Source organism: Triturus cristatus, chromosome 7, assembly GCF_964204655.1.
Source record: "Triturus cristatus chromosome 7, aTriCri1.1, whole genome shotgun sequence".
In the NCBI taxonomy this organism is placed as follows: Eukaryota; Metazoa; Chordata; class Amphibia; order Caudata; family Salamandridae; genus Triturus; species Triturus cristatus.
The window spans coordinates 1,700,966,988-1,700,988,276 of NC_140590.1; the positions used below are offsets into that span (position 1 = coordinate 1,700,966,988).

At 47.3% G+C, this 21,289-nt stretch overlaps 1 pseudogene; it reads right to left on the bottom strand.

The window, feature by feature from the left end:
• Window positions 1-21,289, bottom strand: part of LOC146812811 (protein mono-ADP-ribosyltransferase TIPARP-like) — a 197,958-nt pseudogene that overhangs the window by 137,995 nt on the left and 38,674 nt on the right.

A 21,289-nucleotide genomic window follows, 5' to 3' on the forward strand; every position in this document is an offset into this window, starting at 1 on the left:
CACTTGTTGCTGTGCCTCTAGTTAGCTGTACTGTTTAGCTTGCTGTGTTTTTGTGTGTTTGCTACAGGTCTCCCCTTCGTGGATTGTTTCTGGAAATAAACTGTTTTCCATAAGTGTAATTGTTTTGGCATGATCTCTGTTACTTTTCAGCAGTCTGATGACTAACTAGTAGCTGACTTGGGAACACTACTGTTTCTTTACCAAAGAGCTGGTGAGTTTCACACATATTATAGCTGCAGCACTTATGAATACTGTTTTTGTAATCAATTTATGATTTAGTACTCTACTTTATGTTCCTGCTATACATTACCAGTCTTCCTATTATCTGAAGTATTCTCTGGGCCAGACATTGCCATGCATGCAACTTATTTTCTTTGTGCACAAGTTTGTGATCTACTCCACCTTCCCTCCTGGGAAAATTCCTCAATATCCTGCATCACCTTGAGTGACAGGGGATGTAAATTGGAAAGAAGAAGAGATTAGCAATAAACGAAACTACTGGAACAATCTGGAGGGGGTACAATATTGGTGTTACAAGAAAATTATAATCTCGTGTATACTTAGATTTGCATCTGAAGGATAAAGGAAATACTTACTTCAGCGAAAAATATGAAATCTAAGCTAAAATTGTTTCCTTTTTAATTTCTTTTACAATACTGATGCTGAAACAAATGTTGACCATTCACCAACTTATATTGACTGCATATTAGATCAACACAGCTAGAGCTTGCTATCAGAGTTTCTTGAAGAGAGACTTCAATCAATCAATCAATCAATCAAGGTATTTGTAAAGCGTGCTACACACCCGTGAGGTTCTCAAGGTGCTATGGGGGGGGGGGGGGGGGCGCTACTGCTCAAAGAGCAAGGTCTTGAGGAGCCTTCTGAAGGTGAGTAGGTCTTGGGTCTGCCGTAGGTGGATCGGCATGGTGTTTCAGGTCTTGGCGGCGAGGTAAGAGAAGGATCTGCTGCCGGAGGTCTTTCGTTGGATGCGGGGGACCGTGGCAAGGGCGAGGTTCGCGGAGCGGAGCTGGCTGGTGGGAGTGTAGAAGTTGAGTCTGCTGTTCAGGTAGGCTGGTCCTGCGTTGTGGAGTGCTTTGTGTGCGTGGGTGAGGAGCTTGAAGGTGATCCTCTTGTCAACGGGGAGCCAGTGCAGGTCTCTCAGGTGGGGGGTGATGTGGCTGTGGCGGGGCACGTTGAGGATCAGTCGGCGGAGGCGTTTTGGAGGCGTTGTAGTCGACGCATGTGTTTGGCTGGGATTCCTGCGTAGAGTGGGTTGCTGTAGTCTAGCCTGCTGCTGACGAGGGCCTGCGTCACGGTTCTTCTTGTTTCGGTCGGATCCACTTGTAGATCCTGCGGAGCATGCGGAGGGTGTTGTAGCAGGAGGAGGAGACGGCATTGACCTGCTTCGCCATGGTGAGGGAGGAGTCGAGGACGAATCCCAGGTTGCATGCGTGGTCGGTGATCGTCAGCGCTGTCCCCAGCGTGGTCGGCCACCACGAGTCTTCCTAGGCTGTGGGGGTGGGTCCGAGTATGAGGACCTCCGTTTTGTCCGAGTTCAGTTTCAGACGGCTGCTCCTCATCCAGTCAGCGACAGCCTTCATGCCTCGGTGGAGGTTGGTTTTGGTGGTGTACGGGTCCTTGGTGAGGGAGAGGATGAGCTGGGTGTCGTCAACGTAGGAGATGATGTTAAGGTCGTGCTGGCAGGCCACTTGTGCGAGGGGGGCCATGTTGACGTTGAACAGCGTCGGGATGAGCCCTTGGGGATGCAGCAGATGATGTCGGTGGCTTCGGAACGGAAGGGTGGGAGGCGGACTCTCTGGGTTCTGCCGGAGAGGAAGGACGTGGTCCAGGCGAGGGCCTTCTCTTGGATTCCGGCTTCTTGGAGGCGGGTTTGTAGAGTGCGGTGGCAGACCATGTCGAAGGCGGCTGACAGGTCCAGGAGGATGAGGGCTGATGTTTCACCGTTGTCGAGTTGGCGCCTGATGTCGTCTGTGGCGGTGATGAGGACTGTCTTGTGCTGTGATTTCGTCTGAATCCGGATTGGGACGGGTCCAAGATGTTGTTGTCTTCGAGGTGGTAGGCCAGCTGCGCGTTGATGATTTTCTCGATGACCTTCGCTGGGAACGGGAGCAGGGAGATGGGCCGGAAGTTCTTGAGGTCCTTGGGGTCCGCCTTGGGCTTCTTGAGGAGGGCGTTCATTTTGGCGTGCGTCCAGCTTTCCAGGAATGTCGCTGTTGATGACCTTCCGTAGTTGGGGTGCGATGGCTGCGTCGGCTTTGTTGAATACGTGGTGTGGGCATGGGTCTGATGGTGATCCTGAGTGGATGGAGTTCATGACCTTGCGTGTCTTGTCGTCGTTGATGTTGAACCAGGAGGTCAGGCGGTTGGTGCGGGTGGTGTTCGTCGGGGTGGGGGCTGGCATTGTTGGGGTGGTTATGGTGTTGAAGCTGTTGTGGATGTCAGCGATCTTACGGTGGAAGAAGGTGGCCAGTGAGTTGCACAATTCTTGTGAGGGCGGGATGTCGTTGGCGCTGGGGTTGGAGAGTGCCTTCACAATGCTGAAGAGCTCTTTGCTGTTGTGTGCATTGTTTTCCAGGCGGTCTTTGAAGGAAGATCTCTTGGTTCGTCTAATGAGGGGGTGATGTGTGCGGGTGGCGTCCTTGTGGGCTGCGCGGCTGGCTGATGTGCGTTTGTGGAGCCATTTCTTCTCCAGATTCCGTCAGGTGCGTTTGGAGGTCAGTAGCTCGTCGGTGAACCAGGTGGCTTTCTTGCTGGCGTGGTTGATGAAGGGTTTCTTGATCGGTGTGAGGGTGTTGGCGCAGTCTTCGATCCACTGCCTGAGGTTGCGGGCGGCGGTGTCTGTGTCGTTGGAGTCGGTTGGTGGGTTCTGGGTGAGGGTGGTGGTCAGCTGATCTTCGGTGATTTTGCTCCAGCAGCGACGGGGCAGTTGTTGGGTGCGGTGGTGCGTGGTTGGTTTCTTGAAGGTGAAATAGATGCAGCTGTGGTCGGTCCAGTGGAGTTCGGTGGTGTGGTTGAAGGCGACGTGGGTGCTTGTGGAGAAGATGGGGTCCAGCGTGTGGCCGGCGGCGTGGGTGGGTGCGGTGACGAGTTGTCTGAGGCCGAGGTTGGCGAGGTTGTCGATCAGGGTGGCGGAGTTGGCGTTATTGTTGTTCTAGAGGTGGAAGTTCAGGTCCCCGTGGAGGATGTAGTCTGTGGAGGTGAGTTCGTGGGTGCTGGCGAGGTCGGCGATGGAGTCATTGAATGGTGCCCGGGGTCCGGGAGGTCTGTAGACGAGTGTTGCTCTGTGGGTGGAGTTGGGGTCGGCGTGGATCCGGAAGTGCAGGTGTTCGGTGGTCTTGAGGGTGTCGTCCGCGTGGGTGGAGACCTTGAGGGTGGACTTGTGAATGATGGCTATTCCTCCTCCCATTCCGTTGGCGCGGTCCCTGCGTGTGATCTTGTAGCCGTCAGGGATGGCTATGGCGATGTCAGGTGCCGAGGAGTCATTCCACCAGGTCTCGGTCAGGAAGGCAACATCTGGGGCGGAGGTGTCGAGCAGATCCCAGAGCTCGACGGTGTGTTTGCGTGCGGAGCGGGTGTTGAGGAGTATGCAGCGGAGGTGGTTGGGTCCGGTCCTTGGAGGTTTGGTGGGTCTGTCGCAGGTGAAGCTTCAGGTGCGGCAGGAGAAGGGTCCGTGGGTCCGTTTTGTGGCGGCCTGGACGCAGGTGTGGTATCGGCCGGTGTTGATTGCGTGTAGGGTGCTGGCATCGTAGTGGAGTCTCGCGTTGTGGCGTTCGCGGGTTCCAGGGGTCCTGGTGCTGGGCGCGGTCCAGGCACGGACGGGCTCGCCTCTGGCGCGCCAGCGGCACCTGCTGCGCGCGTCCGCTGCGCAGCTGCGCAGCGGCCTCCATATAAGGCGGAGAGGGAGGGAGGAGCAGCTGGGAGGCGGGGCGGTGGTTGGGCGTGGGAAACAGAAAGCAAAAGAGGGCGGGGCTGCAGGGGAGCTGCGGCGGGAGCGGAAGAGACGGGGTACAGAGGCAAGAGGGGGAGACAATGAACCAGGCGGCGTACAGAAGAAATGAGTCAGAAAAATCAAAATACAAAATACAAGCAATGCAATCCTGGGAAGAAGAACGGCAAAGTTAACAGAATGGGCACAATAGAAGCGGTGAACTTACGCTAACAGGAGGCAGCAGTGGGGAAGGCATGGGCACAACTGGTGGAGCTGTGCGGCGCGAGGAGCGACATGGCCCGCAGAACGGTCAAGGGTCGCACTCACCGTCGCGCAGCGGCCTCCATATAAAGCGGAGAGGGAGGAAGGAGCAGCTGGGAGGCGGGAGCGGGCGGTGGTTGGGCGTTGGAAACAGAAAGCAAATGGGAGGCGGGGTTGCAGGGGAGCAGCGGCGGGAGCGGGAGAGACGGGGTACAGAGGCAAGAGTGGGAGACAATGAACCAGGCGGCGTACAGCAGAAATGAGTCAGAAAAATCAAAATACAAAATACAAGCAATGGAATACAGGGAAGAAGAACGGCAAAGTTAACACAGTGGGCACAATAGAGGCGGCAAACTTACGCTAACAGGAGGCGGCAGTGGGGAAGGCATGGGTACAACTGGTGGAGCTGAGCGGCGTGAGGAGTGACCTGGCCCGCAGAACGGTCAAGGGTCGCCTTAACTTTCCTATTAGAAATAGAAGCAAGAATGGAATACCAAAGGTTAATCGAAGAATGTTTTAGTAAATCAGGTTCCGCTAGTGAAATTACAGTGTGGGAATCTCTTAAGTCATCATGGAGACAAATTTTAATTTTCAAAAGCCTGTTTAGGGGAAATAAAGACAATAGGGAATTTGTGTGAAAAGAGAGAATTACTGTCCTCTCAATAATTTGTTGCAAAAGATCCTACCATACACAAGTTATTAAAGCTTATATGACAAACAAGGGATTACAGATATAAGACTTAGGATAAAACACTTTTTAGGATGAAAATACCATAGTAAAGATTTTGTCTGGAAAATTAAAAGAAGATTCATCACAAATCAAATCAGGAAGATAAGGAATAGCGAGGCAGAAAGAGTGAGAATAGTATGTAAATTTTTTAAAACGGCTTTGTACCAAGAGAAGCTCTTCCAGCAGGCAGAATGAGTCCACTAACTTCCATGAAATAAGGATTTATATAATCTTTTTGCAAAAGACAACCAGGAGGTGATTTGCCCAATCACTGTGGAGGAAGTTGTCAACAAACTCTGTGTGAGAAGTTGGCTTGGTATATGCTGTCCACTAGTTATAGTGGGCACCCTGTACCAGTCCAAACAACCCCTTATTGGTTATAGATTAAAGACAACCTTTATTGAAAGCTATCCTAGTGGTAGCTATGGAGAGCAGCCTGCAGGCTGTCTTGAAGGAATGTAAATCAGCTTGTTTTACCATTCTATAATCGCTTGAGTGCCTAAATATTAGGATATCCACACCAGGTAAATATATCAAATATATGTATTTATTACTAAACACACCCTCCTAGTCTCTTTATGAGACTAGAGGTCAAAACACATAAGTTACACTTCAAATATTACAGTAAAATAGCACAAATACAACTCAGGCCCTAGGGGCGAGCCAAACCATATACTAAAATAGTGGTATAAGGACCACGACTTAACTAGACACAAGGCCTAGAGCCTGTAGAATCGCTGGGACCCCAAGGAACCACCCGTGGTAGTGACACAGGGGACCCACGGGGGCAGTGTGCAGTGTGTGAACACAGCAGCGAGTTCCTGTTAGCTTCTATGGGAAAAGTCATGGTTAGATTTTTAAAGATTAGGGACACTTAGAATTGAGTCAGGACCAAACCCTTTTGGACTTAGGAAGGGCTAGAACCCATGGGAGCACCTGAGTTCTCGTGTTACCTCACCCAGGGAAGCCGGGTGCATAGGTATCTTTTGGTGTCGGGTCACGTCATCGATTTCAATGGGAGCTGGCGAAAAAGTGCTGCTGCCGGGAAGATGCGAAGTGTCTGAAGAGATACAAGTCTGGATCGAAGATGAGAAGAACCTGAAAGCACAGAGGAAAGAGTCTGGGTCACTAGCCAGTGACCAGGAAGGCGATAGGCAGATGCCCACCGATGTCGGGTGATTTCAGGTGAAGAAGGTGAAGCTTGACTCTTCAGCCACGAGGACCAGGGGTGTCGAGGACAACCAGAAGCTGGATTCGAGCTGACCCACAAAGGATGTCGAGTGCTGCAGCATTGGTGCCCGGATTGGACACAACAAGCCTTGGCAACAGCAACCAATGCAGAAAGAGAAGAAATGCTTCGGTGCAGAGCAGCAAGGTCTCAGGGACTCACCACTTGGTTGGGAGTCAGGGCACGTCTGGAGCAACCAGGGAAGCCCAAGGAAATACAAAGTTACCCCTCAGGGACCCACCAGTCAACGGACCAGGGATCGCGAAGGGACCTCGAGATGAAACACAAAATGGCGGCCCACGGGTCACTCGGAGTGACCAGGCTGACAATCTTCGGGGGATTCAGTGCTCAAGTTGGGGGCTACGAGGCAGCCAAAGCACGACTTTAGGAGACGTCGAGTAGTCAATGCACTTGCAGAAATGCACGGTGACCAGGAGTTCTGGTTCCACACAACTCACGAGGGCTTCGGGTCTCAGCTTTGCTGGGGACTTGGGTCGGCCTCTGAGATGTCTGGAAATACTCTTCCTGGGCTGCTAACACTTCGGAGTCCAGCGGGAGCTTTGGAAACGCAGACCGGCAAATTGCTTAGTTGGTGCCTGCCAAGCAGGGGAGTCACTCCTTAAGCCCAAGGGAGATTTCTTCAGTCCTCTAGTCTTGAGTAGAGCATCGAAGTTCCAGGATTCAGCTTCAGAGTTTCGTCCAGGGATATCTAAAGTTCTGGTTACAGAGGTTAATTTCTTATACCTAAGGAAGGGGTTGGACTAGCTCTGGGGTCCCACCTATGGGAGGGTTTGGAAAGAGGGGTGGCTACACCCATTTACTTTGTCCAGTTTTGCGCCAGAGCAGGGGCTGGAAGCCCCTGAACCGGTTTTAGCTGGACTGTGCACAGGGACACCAAATGTACCCCCAGTGCAGGACTTCAAAGCACTCAGAGTGTGCTCCCACCCAGCCCCAATACACATAAGTCTGTCTGGGAGGTGGTTACACCTCCCTGTGACAGGAAACCTATTGTCCAGGCCTCCCCTGCTGGATTTTCGGTCAGCAGCAGGAGGCCAGACCCGTGTCTGTGGTTGCAGCATCCATTTTGTGATGCCAGGGGTCTCTTAAGTCTCTACCGGGTAACCCAGTACTACCATGTCTTTCCCTCTAGAAGGGTAGAATTCTACCCCCGCTGCCAGAACTGGCGGGAGGGGTAGGATTCCAAAGCGTTTGACACCAAACACAACGCGTTTCTGTGCAGCCATCCCAAAGTTAGCATTTACCGCGAGGTTATAATGCACTTAAGAGTATATGGTCAGGCTGCATTACAAACAGCATCAGAGAAGGGTCTCCGAATGCTGCAGAGGGGCTCTGCTCATGCAGGGGCACCCTCTCACTTCAGAACGAAGCACTCTGCCTTCAGGATTGATAAGGCCTGCCATAGGAGTGACTTATAGGTTTATATGTATGTATGTATGTATGCAGGAGTTTCAAAAGGAGGGGCTTGGTGTCATCCTGTTCTTGCTACAGCGTCTGATGAAGGCATACTCGCCGAAATGCATTACGCTTTGCAATCTGTATCAGTAAAGATTCCTCCACAAATTCCCCGCTGTGGCCTCTGATTTCTTCATTGGGAGTGATCTATCTGTGATATTTTCACGTGCTTGTCGGCAGCGCGTGTAAGAGGTCCCGTTCTTCAAGTGTGCTGCGGCTCTGCTGACTCAAGTGGCAACACTTTTTTTGTTTTTCGAGGGATCGAATAGCCGCAGTACCGCCTCGGACACCAAGTTGGGCAAGTGACCACTGCCAGGAGCAGCTCGTGACTGCACGTGAAGGCGGGATTATTATATCCACGCTTTATGGCCCTACCTGACATTGGTGTACTGAGGCAGAACGTTGGGGACCCGAGGAGGAACTTGACTTTAATTACAGGTTTTTCCAAGAATTACAACACCCCCCCCTTTTTGCCAGGTATTTCAGTGCTCATTGAGCCAGGACTCCACCAGGGTACTTACCTGACTGTTGCATGATGGGAGCCATAGTCTTCAACGACCTGACTACAGCTGCAGGCAATCTGGTGGTGTCAGCTGACCTCCCTATCGGGTTGGGACCGCAGGAGTTCAAAAGGAGGGGCTTGGTGTCATCCTGTTCTTGCTACAGCGTCTGATGAAGGCATACTCGCCGAAATGCATTACGCTTTGCAATCTGTATCAGTAAAGATTCCTCCACAAATTCCCCGCTGTGGCCTCTGATTTCTTCATTGGGAGTGATCTATCTGTGATATTTTCACGTGCTTGTCGGCAGCGCGTGTAAGAGGTCCCGTTCTTCAAGTGTGCTGCGGCTCTGCTGACTCAAGTGGCAACACTTTTTTTGTTTTTCGAGGGATCGAATAGCCGCAGTACCGCCTCGGACACCAAGTTGGGCAAGTGACCACTGCCAGGAGCAGCTCGTGACTGCACGTGAAGGCGGGATTATTATATCCACGCTTTATGGCCCTACCTGACATTGGTGTACTGAGGCAGAACGTTGGGGACCCGAGGAGGAACTTGACTTTAATTACAGGTTTTTCCAAGAATTACAACACCCCCCCCTTTTTGCCAGGTATTTCAGTGCTCATTGAGCCAGGACTCCACCAGGGTACTTACCTGACTGTTGCATGATGGGAGCCATAGTCTTCAACGACCTGACTACAGCTGCAGGCAATCTGGTGGTGTCAGCTGACCTCCCTATCGGGTTGGGACCGCAGGAGTTCAAAAGGAGGGGCTTGGTGTCATCCTGTTCTTGCTACAGCGTCTGATGAAGGCATACTCGCCGAAATGCATTACGTTTTGCAATCTGTATCAGTAAAGATTCCTCCACAAATTCCCCGCTGTGGCCTCTGATTTCTTCATTGGGAGTGATCTATCTGTGATATATATATATATATATATATATATATATATATATATATATATATATATATATATATATTATCTACTGGCGGTCGCCAGTAGATAGTTATAGTTAGGACCGTGTTTCCATAGGAAATCCGCAACATTCTATTTGGAATAACTTTGGCGCCGGTTGACAAATCCTCGCGAAATTTTCAAAATAGGTGGGGCGCTCTGCTCCGCTCCTACCCTGAAAGTCTCGGGGGGATTCGTCAAGCGGGGGCTGAGAAAAAAGGGGGGTCCCAAAACACATTTTCCCCATGGAATTTTCCATAGGGACCTTTAGTCCAAGGTACAGCCCGAACAGAATTACTTGAAATTTGGCAGAGAGGTAGTCCTCAGGTCAGGGAAGTGCCTTTTGCAGGTCTGGTGTCAATCTGTTCAGTAGTTCCTGAGAAAATCAAAAGTAAAATCATATATATATGTGGGCGGAGCCTAACCACACATCTCATCCTGAGATCTGATTGGCTGTCAGCACTTCATCCAAGAAGTGTTGGCAGCCATCTTGGGACCAATATACATGATAGCACCTCATTAAAAAGCATTGCAGTTAATAGAAGGTTTTAAGACTTTAGTTACATTATAAATCATTTGTTGATGGTACCATACTCATTTTAGGAATTGTGGTATGTTCTAAGGTGATTTCACCATGTGAAAAAGCCTTCTGCTGGGATATCATGATTGAGAGAAAAATATTTTCTCATGCTTTTCCCACAGAGGTTTGGAAGGTGATCTATAAGCTAAACTGAGAGCTTATTTTCTGTAAATTCACATTATCTTTCTCAGTCATGTGAGAATGAAGTCTGACATTCTCAGTAAAACATGTACATCCAACTAGGGCAGAGACTGTCAGATGATTCCTTTGTGTTCTACTGCAGCTTCCCAGAGTGTTCCAAAGAACTACTAGAGCGCTAACAGTCCTACTTATGATAAACGTATGGCACACCTGAAGCCATCTTGCTTGGATTAAAGTGGTAACTCTTAAAACATTTAATTTAAAAAGGAACAAAATGAGGGGGTTCATTTTTCCATTAAAAGTATGATTAGTGCTGCAGAAAGAAAAATTAGGGCACATTTTGAGTGACTTCTCAAATCCTCTTCTATTTCATTAAAAAATTCTGACATGCAGACTGAAACATGCACTTTCAATACCAGCAGCAGTTTTCCCTGGTGAGCAGTAGCTTTACTACAGTGATCTAATGACCAAAAAGAGTGCTAACATTCTGAATTTATGGCAAATGTGTGACACATCTGAATGCCTTCTTGATGGAATCAAAGTAAAAAACTGAAAGTATTTCCTACTGAGGAGACTGCAGTACATGAGGAAATTAGGAAACTTCATAACAAATAAATCTCCCAAGATGGCCACCGGAGACAAAAGAGCCCAAATGTAGCCCAAAATCACCCAGATGTAGCCCAAATATAGCCCAATGACAGAAGTGTGCAAAACACTTATTATTTTGTGTTTTTGCATTGTTATATAGTGCAGACTTGTCAGGTATTGGAGTGCTTTACATGAGCATTGGTTACATCACACAAGAACAAATTCATTTTGGTTGTAGACATGGGGAGACTAAGTGATTTGACCAGAATCACAGAATGTCGAGCTGAAGCAGAAACTCCAACCTGGTTCCCCAGTTGCAAAGTCTGCAATTCTGGAAGTAACACCACATCCTCTCCCCAAGTGGTCAACTGGATAAAAAAACATAAAGATAACAAATAATTTAAAAGTGCTTTGTCGCTATTTGAAAACTCAGAAAATATGTCCTTATTTTAGTCTTTTAGAGCACTAACCATAATTTTGATGCCAATAAGAGCCTCTCATATATGTAATTTCTAAAGGAAATGCTCTAGGTATTACAGTTTTGATTACATCAAGATGACGTCAGGCGTTCCACACTGTTGTAATAAATATAGAATGTTAGCAATCTAGTTGTTCATTAGGATACTGTTGAGAGGCAGTGGCCAGGGGCACGGACTCTGAAAATTGAAGGCAGGTAGGAGGGTGCAAAGGCAACAATTTAACCACACTGAGCAGGCAGGAAGGGCGGTGGAAGCACAACAGACAATGGAGGGCAGTGGAAAGGGGGGCAGGGGCAACAAATAAAACAATACAGGACTTGCAAGAGAGGCTGTGGCAATGTAATAGACCATTGTGGGCAGAAGGAAGAGGCAATGGTAGTACAACCATACATGCCAACAGACCCGATTCAGCCAGGAAACGTCCAATGTTTTTAAGCTCAAATGGGCTTTATTTGATCTGTCTCCTGTCTACAATCTCCTCTTTTTCAATGTAACTCAAAGGGGAAAATCAATACCCCAGTTTTTTTTTCAAAATCTCCCTCTTACCAAGTTCAAAATGTTCGCAAGTATGGTACATTGGATCGTGGAAGGAAACGGGGTAGGGACATGGACTTGGATAACAGAGGACAGGAGGGACATGGAGAGGTGCACCAAACTGACCCTGCAGGGCAGGCATCAGGGTTTGTAGCATCACAATACACCACACAGGGCATGCGGGACGGGAGTGCAGCACAACAATCCATAGAAAGCAAGAGGGAGGGGACAGGACCATGCACATGGACAACAGAGAACTGAGGGGCAAGAGGCAATGGTAACTAGCTGACCATAATGGACAGACAGGAGAGAAAGCTGCAGCATAACAGACCATAAAGGGCAGGAGGGAGGGATCAGGGGCATTACAATGGAACAGACAAGCCAGGAGGGAGGGAGTAGGGGTCTGCACATGTAAACGGGGGGCTGGGGGCAAGGGGGCAGGGCAGGAGCAGCAATATAGCCTTGGAGGTCAGGCAGGATGGGCACTAGAAGCAAGACACACCATGAAGAGCAACAGTGAGACTGTGATGGCATACACACAGACCATGGAGGAAAGGTGGGAGGGGGTCAGGGGCAGCTAACTGACCACACAGGGAAGGTGGGAGGGGCCATGGCAGCACAGAAGACCATGCATGGCAAGTGGGAGGGTTAGTGGCAGCACAATGGCTATAATGGGCAAGAAGGAGGGTGCAAGGGCATGCACAAAGGATGATGGAGGATAGAAGGGAGGGTCAGGACCTGTGCACAGACAAGAAAGTTCAGGGAAGGGGCCTCACAACAGACCGCACGGGGCAGGCAGGAGGAGCAGTTGCAGCACAACAGACCAGGGAGGGCAGAAGGGTGTGGCAGTACAATGGACCATGTAGGACAGGAAGAAGAGGATAGGGGAATGGCATGTGGACAGGCAGTGTGGAGGTGGCAGGGACAGGTTACAGTCATCTGACAATGCTAAGCAGGTGGGAGGGGAGGGGCAGCTCAACAGAACACTCAGAGTAGATAGGAGTGGGAGGTCCATGGAACATGGTGGGCAAAAAGGATGGAGCAGGGGCATGCACAAAGACATCGGAGGGCAGGGGGAAGGAGAATAGGGGCAGCAAGCTAAGCACAGAGTTTAAGCAGGAGGTCAATGATGGGACATAGAATTGGGCAATGGAGGGCAGGAGGAGTGGACTGGTACATCATACTAAATTGAGGGCAGTGGCAGCACATCAGACCATGCATGGCAGGAGGGAGGAGGCTAGTCCATGGGTTCACACAATAGAGGATAGGGAGGAGGGGGATGGGGCAGCAAGCTAACTGTTCAGAGAAGGCGGGTATTGGGAACTTTATTGTTTTTAAAACGTGTGTCTGTGCGAACTACTTAAAATATGAACAAGTATGCAGCATAATCTCACTTTTATTCAGGAAGAAGAGGACGTTTGTGACTGTGACTCCGGGCTCACTTGGCAGAAACACCCCCTGACCCTCCACCCCCTATCGCAAAATGTAATGCCCGTGAAATGGGTAGGTGAACACAGTGTTATATAGAACATAGTCCTGAGAGCACGATTGAAAATGAAAACTAGATATAGTGTATGGTATAAACTATGCACCAAAAAGCGTGATATAAGATGAACCGGGCGTGAAATAAAATATGCAATACATTGTGCGCAATGACAGATTCATTGGAGAGCGCGAGATAGCACAGGCACTAGCGCGTGCTATGCGATATGCGCCTTGGAGTGTAATATGCACAGGGCAGTGTTGTGTAACCTAACTAGTCTCTAAAGTTGTAATATAAAATATGTGCTGGGGAGTCTAACGTTGCATATGCACTGTGACAAAGATATGGATCCCAGATTGCAATATGTATGGCATAGCACTGTGCGTTATAACATAGGCATCGAGGAAGGCACGTTAGATGGGGCAATATAACCTGTGCGAAGACAAGTGTGGCATGACATATTCACGGGGTGGTGTTACAGTGCACATGGGCTAGAGAGTGTCATAGCATATGCACTAGCTAGTGGAATACAACACAGAGGTGCGTGGCACTCGGCAGGCAATGGTGGGTGTAATACAGCATTGGGCTCTGCCAGGAGCGCGCTGTGACTCTCAAGTGATGTTCGTCCCCTTTCCAGAGAGTAAAATAAAAAGTATTACACATCCGGCAGTGGATGTGTGTTTTATTAACCGTGAGGGGGGTTTCTTGCAAAGTTTTGGTCGAATTTTTGTCGAATCCCCTTTGAATGGCTTGGTGTGCATGTGTATTAAATGTGCCCGTCAATAGCTACCCATGTTTGTATAAATAAATGACAAGGGTGTCTACCGGGATTAGGCACGGTAGGGCATCAGACATGTCAGAGCTTCACTAGTGGTGTAAATACATTCCACGTGGATTCATTGTATGCATAGTCGCCTTTTAATGAATATCACGCAAATTGTCATGGTGATAGGTACGTACGGTTTGTCCAGCATGTCCTAGGTGTGTCTATAAATATATATTTTTTTAAAATAATAAAAAACAGTGGCCGGCCCTGGGGATTGGGGTCAAAAAAATATAATTAGGAGACAGGCCCTGGGGGATGGGGTCATCAGGGCCAATAAATTAGAATAAGAAGGGGAACCACACAGCCCCCCTTCTTAAAAAATTAAAATAAATAAAAGACTGGCATCGTGGCAGAGGCCATGCCCCCTCCTTGCAGCACTCTGCAAACGCGCCACCTGGCGAGTTGTAAGTTGGGGAATTAATTCCCCTTCAATACTGAGGGTCCCTATGGGCCAACTAGCCCAACAGGCATCTCCAGTATGCGCCAGGTAGCTGCGCTGCAGACAGGTGTTCTGAGGCCAAGCCCCTTTTTACACCTCTCTGCAACGCAGCTCTGTGGTGCTTACTGGAGGTACCTAGTGGTCTAGTTTGACCCTAGGGACCCTTAGGATTCAAGGGGACTTAATCTCTCAACTTAGAACAGCCACAGGGCGCGTTTACACAGTGGTGAAGGGAGGGGATGGGGCTTGAGGTGACGTGTGCAAACACGCACTATGGCACGTTTTAAATTGGGGATATAATTTCCCTTCAATACTGAGGGCCCCTGGGGGCTAACTAGCCCACCAAGTGCTTCCAGTAAGCGCCACTGAGCTGCATTGCAGAGAGGTGGTCCAGACCGTGCCACTTTTTACACCTCTCTGCAACGCAGCTCTGTGGCACTTACTGGAGGTACCTAGTGGGCTAGTTGGACCCTAGGGACCCTCAGGATTCAAATGAACTTAATCTCCCAACTAAAAACGGACACAGGGCGTGTTTACACAGTGGTGAAGGGAGGGTACGGGGCCTGAGTTAACGTGTGCAAAAACGCCCTGTGGCCTGTTTTAAGAGGTAGTTTTAATCCCCCTGCCCTATTATATACTAGGGGCTTACAGAGGAGGTCATGCTAATCACAGGGGGACCCCAACGCATAATGTTCCCTAGTGTATGTCGGTGTTTTCACTGTATTCTAAGTGTCTTTTAACATAGCACTGGCTCTAGGACTGGTTAGTCAGACTTAGTTACCACCAGTATCCGTCTGAAAAAGTTGAGGGTACAGGATGATTTTGCAACAAGGCTTCTTTCTGCTCTTCTTTTTGTTCGTTCTGCACGTTATCCTTCTTCCTGCACTTTTCTTCGTCTTTGAGGACTTCTGTTGCTTCTTTCTGCACTTCTTTTTTTTCTTTCTGTGCATTTTTTCTTCTTTCTTCACATGTCCTATCTCTGTAGGCATAGTTAGAAATTAGCATTTAAAAAAACTTTGAAATTCACAGAAAAAAACATAGGTTTCAGGCACGTTATAGTTAGGAATTAGCATTTAAAAAAACCTCAGAAATTCACTGAAAAAACCATAGGTTTCAGGGGTGTTATAGTTAGCTGGACTTTTCACTCGTACAAAACCATTGAAATTCCCCCGTTATAGTTAGTTCAGCTAACTATAACTCGCGCGCCCGCAATGCACTGCTGATGACGTCACATATTACATCACTCATGACATGGTCAGTGACATCACTCATGACATCACTGATGACATCTCAAATGACATCACTGATGACATCACTGATGACATCATCCTTGTGATAGAGTGGCAGACCTCCTCTTACCCTAATATAACCTTTGATACACACATTCAAAAATAGAGACTAAAATTTTCAAAACAATGGACATACCAATACCAGTTACAACAACCTCTTCAGTAATTCTAAGATCCACATACACATCCACTCATTCACCAACAGTCCTATACAGTCACTCATACATGTACTCACTCATCATATGTACTCATACACCTATACATCCTGTTACACAATGCCACTCATCCATAGAGTTACTCACACACATAGTCACTCATGCTAATAAAGAATCAAACATACATTTACTTGCATATACAGTTATACACACACCACCACACTTACTTCTACGGAAACTTACACATACTTAGTCTTTTAAACAATCACTTATAGAAACACATACTTATTCATACAGGAACTCTTTCAATCTCTCACCCTCACATATACTCACTTATATACACCAATAGTCACATATACTAGTTTAAAACATATGTAGTTACTCATAAAGACACTATTGAGACAGTCATTCACTCACTAACACACCAATACACACACTCATCCACCCATACAGTCCTGCACACATGCTGTGTTCAACACATACAAACAGTGAGTCACTCATTCATGCACCTATGCACTACGTAATACCCCCCACCGAACCATGCAGACACTCAGACTGATACTCAAAAAACCAACTAATAACCTATATAGACACCCATGTAGCTACTCACCAACCCATGCAGCCACTTATACACAAAGTGAGAGACTGATACAGATATTTACATATTTAAACATTACTCACTAGGGGCCATATGTAGGTACCTAAATACCGGTCGGTAACGGCCGAAATTCGGTAAATATCCCGTTACCGACCGGTATTTAGGCATTTGCGATGTAGGTGGCTGATTTCTGGATTCGGTATTTACCGAATCGGAATTTAAGAAATCGGTAAAATACCGATTCGGTAAATACCGAATCCAGAAATGCTATGTAGGGGGCACTCAAGTGAGTGCATCATTGGTGTCTGGATTCGTTATTTACCACCAACTACAAGTTGATAGTAAATGACGAATACCTTTCAAAAAGCATTTTTGTGCCATTTGACAAGTGCCATGTGGCAGACATACATGCCCTTAGGGCATGTATGTATGCCACATGTACACACATGCACGAATCAGGGGTGCAACAGGGTGTCAATGTGACACCCTGCCACCCATGATTATGCCTCCCCTATTACCAATTCGGTATTTACCGAATCGGTAATGGTAACTGGCTTCCCATTCATTCCTATGGGCCTCCAGGCCCATAGGAATGAATGGGAAGGTATGCATTATTACCGATTCGGTAAATACCGATTCTTAATTACCGATATTAACCGAATCGGTAATAATTACCGATTGTTTACCTACATTACATTTACCGATTCATAAATACCGAATCGGTAAAATTCGGTATTTAACAATCGGTAAATATAATTTACCTACATATGGCCCTAAGCCATGTATTCACTATGATACACTTAATCAGTCAGTTACACAATCAATTTTTCAAAAACAAATCATCCATTTATACACTTATATACCCATTTATTCTTCCATCGACCTTGAGATATACATATATAAAACATATTTAATTTTCAGAAAAAACACACATTCACTGGATGATGTCATCAGTGATGTCATTTGAGATGTCATGAGTGATGTCATGAGTGATGTCACTGACCATGTCATGAGTGATGTAATATGTGATGTCATCAGCAGTGCATTGCGGGCGCGCGAGTTATAGTTAGCTGAACTAACTATAACGGGGGAATTTCAATGGTTTTGTACGAGTGAAAAGTCCAGCTAACTATAACACCCCTGAAACCTATGTTTTTTTCAGTGAATATATATATATATATATATATATATATCACAGTAAGGGGTACATGCACCACCTTACCCAGGCTGCAGTAGCAGACCTGTGGTGTCATTTTGGGTGGCTTTCCAGGGGTGGCATAATACATGCTTCTGCCCCTGGTAGGCCTCTGGGGTACCTATGCCCTGGGTACCTCAGGATCCAATTTGTGGTGTACCTAAAGTACATGCAATCAAGTTAGAGAGGAAGCAGCTAGGCTGAGGCCCTGAACAGCAGGGTCCAAGCCAGACTAAAGTTGAAAAACAGTGAAACACCAGCAAAAAGTGGGGTATACATGTGAAGCAGATCCTACTCTCCTACACTCCGCTCAATGGTATTGGGTGAATCAATGGATATAGATGGGTTTCCAGTAGACGTTAATGAGCTCTACATGCAGTCATTAGACCTGGCAGCTAAACGCTGTACTTAAAGGAATTTATTCTAGAAGAGATTCCTCAACGTAATTTAAAAAGAAAAAGTTGAAAATGGTGTAAATGGAGATGCTCGGGGGACTTCCAAAGCTGGGGACTACTGTGGTGAGTTTGTAGTGGGACATAGGCCTGGTGCAGGCCAATATCATAAATGTGCATTGGGTTTGGATCAGGAGAAGCCACCACCAGCAGAGGGGAGACAGACAAGGTATTAAGTGCTGGAGTGGAGTCATCAGCTGGCACCGGCAGTTGACAAGGAGGAGGCCCAAAGGGGCCAGTTGGGACCAGGAAAGGCTCTGCGATCAGTAGTCCAACTGAGGGCTCCTGTGGCTCCCATTATGCTGAAAAGTTGCCGCACTGCCTCCCTGAAGGTCTCTATTTGTTGTAGGGCCAACAATAGGCCAAGAAATTCTGGGAGTATTGGGACTAAACTCAGTACAGTATCCATGTAGGGTGAGGGGGTTGGAGTCCATTCCTTCGAGTGTTTTACAAAGCGTCTCCCTGGAGCAGGATTGGTGGGACGAAGAGGACTCTTGCACACGCTTTTTGTGCTTATGGTGAACCTTGTCCCTCGGCTTTGTCTTTAACTGACACGGGGAAGGTGACTTAAAGTAGGACCTGGACCTATCCAAAAAACAAATTTAGATTTGGTGAAACACCAACCAAGTATAGGAGCAGAGCTCCGGATCCACGTCGAAGGGCAGGGAAAGAAAAGAAATGACTTTTTTTTTTTACATCAGCACACAGGGATAGTGCTCTGTATGACTCACGTTGCTACTTCTGGTGGACGTGCACGGTCACCAATGTGTATGATGGCACCACCTTCTCATGCAGGAGAGCAAATGATAAACAAAAGCTCCCAATCCCATGCTGCAGGTGGGGGAATTTAAAGGTTGAGGAATCAGCATTTAGAGGTTTCCATCAGAAGGTAGGATTTCCCAATATGACCATTCACAGGACAACCTGATGGCTAAAGAATTGCTGTTAGTATCAAAGCATCAAACAGAGGTCCCACATCATAAACCTATACGCGAGTGACTAAAGTGAAGCAAGTCAACTGGACAGCATCAGAATGCACTCAAATAAATTGCCAAAGTAGAAATATATTTGAGACTGCAATGACAGCCAGCATCTTACAACCAACGACTCCAGTAACACACATGGTCCTTTAAGAGATATAGCAAATATCAACCTGGAAACAGTCTCCAAGGAAGAGGTTCACATATCAGGTTAATTACTGATGCAATCACATACACTTCTGCCTCAGGACCATGAAAGTTTTAACATCTACATAGCAGCTTACTCGAATGCTCTTCACCACATCTGCATATAAAAATACTGCTCTACTGTCCATCACATGACTGCAACTGGCCCACTATCCACTACATTGCCTCATCAGAGAGACAGAACACCACACTTTTATTTAGGAATTTTGATCAGTGCCATGTGTTGCCACTTGGATACTACAGAGTGAGGTGGGACTCGGCAAAGAGTAAACAAGCAATGACTAGGTGCATAAGTAGGTGCAGTCCAAACACATGCTAGGTATTAAACTTTGTATGAGATACATCAGACTCTATTCCTGTTGTCAAACCCTCCACCCAAAGGCCGACCTGCCAAAAGAAAGATTTTGCAGGAAAATGCACCCACATTTTCAGTTAGTGCTACTGGACTCAGTCCCGCCTCCAAAGAGCAAAACTGTGCTATGGAAATGTCTATTTGCAGCACGCTGGAAGGCTGATAGGAGGCAACATTTACATCTCCTTTATTTGTCCTTAGGTAAACATGAAAGCATAAGCACTTGGCTACACATGAACCTCACCAAGAGCTCTATTGCTCTTCAATACAGCCCCAACCTCATCTCTTCTTCCTCACACTGCATCCAGGACTTGGAACGCTAACTACCTGACACAAAATAATGGAAGGATTGCAATATAGAGGATACCACACACTTTGTAGCCACTTACCTGTCCACAAGTGTGACATGTTCTATGTTGACATTGCAGTAGTGGCGTTCTAGATGTTCCTGTGCTATTGGGCCAAGGCTGACCCATTTCTTAGCTGTCCTCAGTCTGAGCTGCCAGTGGTACGGCCATGGGACATGATGCCGGATACACGAAAAGCCTGCAGGACACTCCCCAAGTAGAAAACGATCACAGATCAAAATGTTATCCTGCTCATGGAAGTGGCAACTGGCTTCAACGGTATCAACTGAAAAGTCTATCTCTGACTGAGGCAATGCATGTTGGTCAACAGATGTCTCGCCACCAGAATCAACTCCATGGCCTGCCCACCAGCCATAAGACAGGGAGGTGGATGCCTTCCACTGCTTCACAAACAAGCCATATGTCCGGCGTCTCTGCTTCCGGCGGAGAGGGATTAATCGGTATGATGCAGATCGTGGGGCCACCACAAATTTGGATTGCTTCGTTACAGTTGGAGGTTCCTGTTAGAGGAAAGAGTCGTTATCAGTATGTACTCAGCAACATTTCAGAGTTCATTCTGGTCACAGAGGTCCATATCTAAAAGCTTGGCCGTTATGGGTGTGTGCATGTGCATCACGTGTATTTGAAATGTCACACCTTAATTTTCGCCAGGGTACAGTGTGATGTTTGAACACAGGATTTAGAAGTTAAAAGCAGGTCATGGTGCTGTGACTGACATCAAAGAGCAGTGAATAAACTCAGCTCCTGCTTGCCATAATAAAGGCAAACCACTTGGAAATCAGGGAGGAGTGTTTAAAAGCAGGATGTGTTTGAAATGAGGGTGTGGCATTCAAAATCAGAGTCTGGACCGGGAAACTAAAGTGGAACACAATCTTAATAATGAGGGGTTTTGCTTCACCCGAAATCAGATCTTCTGGACTCTTGGATGTCTGGTACAGCAACCTAGGATTTTGCAGACTCGGAATTCAAGGACCTTCTTTGCGATAACTTTCCAAATAGAAGCCTTAAAGAGCCTGGGATACGCCGCTACCACCTAGAAGCACATGATGGTAGCTCCTTCTCATTTATTGCATAAAAATAACCACTTATCAGGCAAATGCTAATATCTACTTCAACCAAAAGCTGGTAATAGCTGCTCATGAATGAATTTCTCAGAGACCTCTATAGGTTTGGGGTGATCCCAGGGTGGGAGGGCTGGAAAGTCCTATGCAGTGCAGACTAAGGAAGTTTGGAGGTGACAGTGACTGTGCTTTGTTATATTATGTCTAATTCCACTGCCCGGCTCACTAAAGAGCTTACACTTCTTGAAAGAAATGGAAGTCTTAGGTGTTTGCTAAAAAAATGAGGGTAGTAGTATGGATAAACTAATGTGCACTTATATAGAAATAAAACTAATGCCAGGATGGACTATAAACAATTGCCAATAATAATAATAGTATTCACTAACGTTAATGCTAGCGATACAGTGCTTCCCAGCCAATCCTGTTGTAATGCAATTGTTGTGTTGTGGTTTGGCAACGGAATATTTTCC